The sequence below is a fragment of the Palaemon carinicauda genome, chromosome 40 (genome assembly GCF_036898095.1).
Source record: "Palaemon carinicauda isolate YSFRI2023 chromosome 40, ASM3689809v2, whole genome shotgun sequence".
Taxonomy (NCBI): Eukaryota; Metazoa; Arthropoda; class Malacostraca; order Decapoda; family Palaemonidae; genus Palaemon; species Palaemon carinicauda.
This window is the reverse complement of record NC_090764.1, coordinates 32247821-32254913: the sequence shown is the minus strand read 5'-3', so window position 1 is coordinate 32254913 and position 7093 is coordinate 32247821.

The following is a 7093-nucleotide window of genomic DNA, read 5'->3' as shown; positions in this document are numbered from 1 at the left end:
TGAATTTAAAATATGTACAATAACCCACAGAGTTATCAGAACCGGTCGTCCAAACTACCTAAGAGATTTGCTACATACTGCACAGCTAACAAATCGTGTTGACACAGATAGTTTCAAACTATTGGAACCTAGATATGTGTCTACTGTAGGCTCCAGAGTCTTTAAATATGCGGCCTCAAGACTATACAATAAGCTCCCACGTGTCATCCGAATGATTCAAGATATTAAGGCTTTCAAGAGGAAACTGAAGACTTTCTTATTCTGTGAGTCCTTTGACTGTGAAGATTTAATAGTAAATGAGCAATACGTGATATGAAATGTTGAATACTCTGAACGAATTAGAAATATAAATAATATCAATATGAATAATATTAATGATATTGTTAATATTATTTACAATCTAATATTATTAAAATAATTAATATTATTAATATTATTAATATTATTAATATTGATAATAATAATAATATTAATAACAAGATAAAATGACAGTGGAGATCCTGTAGAGAGTAGGGTTCCCCTGCTGTATAGGACCGGAAAAACAGCCGTTAAATTAAAATAAGTAAGATTATGCGTTTACAAGCTCAGTCACTTTGCTTTACAGCAGCATTGCCAACAGTTTCTATTTTTACTGAACACTGCGTTACCGGCTTCAAAGTACAACTATCAGACGTCTCCTTAGTTTCCCGTGAATTGTACCGGAATTAATGAAGCCAACTTTACCATTAGTAGTGTTAACCTCAAACTCCAACCATATGTGAAACGAGATTCTGCTCTTTCATTTTTTTCCGAAACGCGTGTACTACATTAATTGGTAAATGAACAATCTTCAGAGTTTTTTTTCTCTACGTATCCACATAACCCTTCACCTGGAACCCGTTAATCAAAGACAGCTGAGCAAATATACTGAAAGGTCTTACATAGTAGTGTTTACACAGTGTTTATCCTTAGGGACCAATTGAAAAGGGAAGAGATAAAAGAACTGAACTAGTCATTCTACAATTTATTTCCTATGTAGAATTTTAAATTATTATGATAACTGACTAGATGAATAAATGCTTATATGGACGAAATGCGTCTGCTCAACACATTTCTCACGTCAGAAGCCATAGTAATTCATACATTTCAGTATTTAATTTCTGGACGGTATTCTTAGAAATAACGACCAACGTTACTAATAAAGCTAATTTAAAAGACAATTTAAATGTGCTATTTTCCTGAGATTAAAAGTGTCATTGGGTTTTCCATGATTTGTTGAAATGGAAGCAGACTAGTATTAAAACATTGAGAAATTTTTAACATCTTCAATAATACTATTATTATAAAATATAAAAAGATATTCTATTTCGTTAGCATATTCCAATAATAATAATAATAATAATAATAATAATAATAATAATATTTCTATGTAATATTCCAAATAATTCAAATACCCATGAATCAAGAAGGAAGGAACTCTTGTTTCTTGGTCAATGTAAATAGTCATGAACTCTGTTTCAGTTGTAAACTCCTATTTGTATCTTTAATGTTTCTGCCCAAAGAAACAGTTCATGGCGCATCGTTGAATCGTGGCCCACAGAGAACTGAATCAATCAATCAATCAACTATAGCATAATTCATTTTTCGGGGTGATACTTTGCATTCTCTATTATCAATATAAATCTTTGAAAAAAAAAAACACATTAGGGATGGTTGTTATTAATCATTACGAAGGAGGGTTCCAAGTTAAGCCTGGAGGAGAGCCCTGGTCACAGTTTGGTAGGGGCCATCAGGAACAACCGCTATTATAATCCTATTTTCTAATATATTGTCGAATGCCATGTCAAACACCATTCTGTAGAAACTATAGCTGTTTCTTTCTAGAGTTTATCATTTGGACTGGTATATTACTTTAGCGAGGTTTTCATCCTTCAATAATGTTGAACGGTAGCTAGACCCTGTTAGGTCTGAATTGAGTAAGGTTGCTGTTTGTATTTAATAATACAAATAAGGACTTATGGCACGCTTATACAATGACCTCGGGTAACTGTCTTATGAATATTATATATTATATATATATATATATATATATATATATATATATATATATATATATATATATATATATATATATATATGTATATATATATATATATATATATATATATATATACTGTGTATATATATATATATATATATATATATATATATATATACACTGTATATATATATATATATATATATATATATATATATATATTTATATATATATATACAGTGTATATATATATATATATATATATATATATATATATATACAGTGCATATATATATATATATATATATATATATATATATATATATATATATACACTGTATATATATATACATATATATATATATATATATATATATATATATATATATATATATATCCGTGTGTGTGTGTGTGTGTGTGTGACAACTAAAATATGCTTATATACTATGAAGAGTTTTAGGATACTCAATTCTGTGCGAAACATTTCTCAAGGGAACGCTTAGATAGCTTTTATTTAGAAGATATATTTTGTTATAGGATATTTTTATTTCATTAGTCTACATTTGTGGAATTTATTTCAACTTTTTTTTTCTTTTTTTTTTTTTGCCATGGGCAACCTGGCAATAAATTTTGTCACACATATTTTCCGTTTGAGATTTATCTGCTAGGTAGTTTTTCGGCCTTTTAATGTAATATTGACATATAGCATGTTCTTTCTTTTTGAAAACAATCTTACCTTAAATGTTATTTGAATATTTTCATAATTGTGCATATGTAGGTCATAAACATATTGTCAAAAGTTTTCATCTAAGCTGGTAATTATATATTACTATGAATACATCTATCATCTATAGCGTACTACCAATTAAAACCATAATCACGGTGATAAAGAGTTTTTTTCATTCTTTACAAAATTGAAAAAAAAAAAAAAAACTTTCTCAATGTGCCAATTTCCAGTGTCTAAGAAGAGATGGACCCGCTGTGTTCCTCAAAAGTAAATTTAAAGTCAATAATCATGACTAGAATTTTAAGTGAGATGTATAAAGTTAAAGAGACATTTCCAATGTAGGCTTGTTGTTGCCGTCTCTGCCTAGAGATGGCCAGACTGGGGTTCGAGTCCCGCTCAAACTCGTTAATTCCTTTAGTATTTGCAACCTCACCATCTTTGTGAGCTAAGGAGGAGATGTTTGGGGAAGCCTATAGGTCTACTTGACAAGTCATCAACAACCATTGCCTGGCCCTCCCCGGTCCTAGCTAGGTCTCTATTATGAGATCCTCATAACATAAAATTTCAGAGAAAAATTACTATTAATATTTATATTGACTAATTTTTGTCATTCAAATGTGAAAAGATAGGGAATTTTATAGCTTACAAGCTGTACGTTCAGCTTTAGTAAAGACGAAAATCATAAGTATTTATTTTAATGCTGTTTCTGTTTTTTAAAATATTTACTTATTCCTTGTTTCCTTTCCTCATCGGGCTATTTTCCCTATTAAGGCCCCTGGGCTTATAGCATCTTGCCTTTCCAACTAGGGTTGTAGCTTAGCAATTATAACAACAACAACAACAACAACAACAATAATAATAATAATAATAATAATAATAATAATAATAATAATAATAATAATAATAATAATAATAATAATAATAATAATAATAATTTTTAAATAGGGCCGAGTCGCTCCCCTTAAACGCTTAATGAATGATTTGTTCCTGAAACTGAAAAACTAGTTAAGTTTTTCAAGTATATTCTACATAATATACTTACGAAGTTTTAAGTAATTACTAGAAATATCTTTCTGAAATACGCCTACTACAAACTGAAAACGACAACACCTCACAAAACTGGATCTTTTGCTAAATCGTATGCAAAAGTAATCTAGTTAATCCTTAATCTCAATACGTTACACCAATTGTCTCTGGTGACTTGCATCGATTGTGGCAATCATAAAACATCAAACCCAACATGCTTTGTAGGTTTCATTTATCAGGATTGCATGTAAGGTGTTTATAATGTTAAACATGATTACCATTAAAATTCACTTATTCAAAGGTCAGATCAAAACAACTGTTATAATAATTCATAGCTAATAGAGCGTTAAATTGATACTTCACGCTTTAGAGGAGATATGTTTTCACTTCAAATAAACCGAAGCAAATCGGTTTGTTTGTTACGGAAAACAGAATGTTTATTCTTTCGACACCATAATTACGTATTGGCACTCTGCATTTACACTTATGTGATAATTCCTTTTCATTCTCGACTAATTGTTTTTCCGTGGAAATTGTTAAGCTTAAGAATATCATATTGTAACAATCATGTAAAAAAAAAATTCCGAATTTGAAGAAGCTACATTATTATCTTATCAGTTTTATATACTGTTAAAAATTTTATTAAAAAACGCCAAATGCCTTGCAACACATATTCCAGGATTTTTAACGTTTTAAAAACTTATATTTTGACGTAAAGGAGTGATATTACGGTCACCAACCTCCCGTAAAAGATGATAACGTAAGGTAAAATTACGGTCGCTTCTATTTTACTGAAATACGGCTGAGAACAGTATATATTTACGGAGAATTTCCGATTAAAAATGAGTCTTATTTTTAACAGTGTGCTCTTAGTTTCAGGTAGATTTTTGGCGAGTAAAACGTAGATAAATTATCTAATCAATTACTTGAAACATCAAAGTTATTCGCTGCAAAATACGACATGAATATCCTCGGTAATCCCTATTGAAAATCCTGTTTGAATAACCCATAAATAACGCACGGTAATATTCAATATAGACAACTTTGTTACTCGTCACATTTTGTGGTAATTTGACGTCAATTACTGATATCCGAACTAACTACGTATTTAATCACCCATGTATTTAATGTTTAACTTCACTATTTGTTTTACCAGGAGTGTTAAATATTCTAAAAATATTTTAATAAGAAGAGTTACCTTGCAACTCGAAATAGTTTTTATTTCTTTTTTTTTTTACTGAGAAAGAGATTATTTGTTATTTTTTTTTACTGATTCTCTGTTCTGACAAATAGATTTTTTCATTATTTTTAAAGTTGCATCATTTTAAGTAATGGGAATCTTGATGCGTATCAGTACATAAGTAAGAATTAAATATTTTTCATGTTTAATTATTTGTATACTCTTAGAAGGGAAAGCAGTACCATATATACCAATAAGGCTTACGTAAATCATGGTTGTCATCGTATGTTGTAAAGGTAAACTTCTTATACAAGAGGACTTTTCTATCACAACTGCTTTTTATACAACATGGCAATTTTAGATGAAATCTGTAAACATAGCATGAGCAATAAATATCGATATTGATGACAGCAGAATGGATTGCGATCGTCACATAACGTACATAAACAACGAATACAATTTTATCCAAAAGCAGACGGATCCGTCCGTGACTGCTGGTCGCCGATGCATATGGCAGCTGGTGAAATTGTGCACGGGAACCGTTCTTCCCAAAACAAACACACTGGCACTTTACTTTGTGCAGATTTGTTTACAATCAAACAAGATTTGCGACAATAATCACAGCAGTTGTGTTGTAGCATTTATATTCAGACGGCTTATTTTCCTACTATTAATTACTTTTGTGGTCTAGTTGGTTTTTAATATCATTTGAAATATTACTTCTATTGATGGAAAAATTCCACAAACTTATGAAACGATTTTTTCGTTGGAAAATAAAGTGCTGCTAAATGAATATATATATATGTGTGTATATATATATATATATATATATATATATATATATATATATATATATATATATATATATATATATGTATATATATATATATATATATATATATATATATATATATATATATATATATATATATATATATATATATATATATATATATATATATATATATATATATATATATATATATATGCTTTAGAAAAGTTTGGTAAATAAAGTAGCTGATCATTATGAATTAGTTTGCTAGATAATATAAAGCAACTAATATTTTTCAAATCTTACAGGTCGTTAAACATGATGTTGCCAATTAATTATCTCTGCGAATGTTCTGTAAAATTAACTTTTTATGGAGAATGTTTTCCTTAAATAGGTCTTTTTTTTCAACATAAATGAATATGAATGTTGATTTTTTATATGAATATGATTTTTGCTTACAATCCCCCTCTCTCTCTCTCTCTCTCTCTCTCTCTCTCTCTCTCTCTCTCTCTCTCTCTCTCTCTCTCTCTCTCTCTCTGATATTTATAAAGGTGATTCTTTTTCGTAAATAATACACATAAAGCGTTTTTGAAATCATACTGTTTTTCTTTCTCTTTTCAGGGAGAAACTCCAAAGCATAACACAGAAAAATTCTGGTAAGATAGATTTTTATGTTTTTTCTTTTTTTTTTCTTTTTTTTTGGTTTTTGCATATAAAACTATTCTCACATTTTGCAAATTAAAACTTTTCACTCGCAAAAATATTCATTTTCGAAGAAGGTTGATTTCTTTGTGTTCGTCTGACTACGTGATTCAAGTACAAATGAAAAAAAAATATATTCTTCATTATTATTTTCACATAAAAATATCGACTTTTATTATGAATTTCCAACATGACTTTATTTAAACAAAACTGTGGTGTTTATTGCTAAGTTCGTCAACTCTAAAAGAATTTCTTTCTGGTGCTGATTTTAATAAATCAATAAATTCACGTTTAAAGAAGCTTGTAAACATGAAACTTGTAATAAAGCATAATTATGTTTACAATTGACCGAGGAAATAAGCCGAATCTGGCAGTCTCGCATGGCCAGTTTCATTTCCTGCAAGAGCGAGTAAATGCGCTCGTTTTCATTGCCTGCCAAAGTATTCGACAGCATATGTAATTGTGTACCATGGGTGACTTCGACCAAATGCCAGCGGTCCCCAGTCTTTTTTTTTTTTCTCTCTCTCTCATTCTTCATATCTGGCGGGTTGACAAGGAATTCTGGTATATCAGCAAATATTAGAACTCTTTGCCGCAGTGCTTTTGCTTGAAAAAAAAAAAAAAAAAACGAATGAAATATTTATAACATGATATTCATTTTCGGTCAAG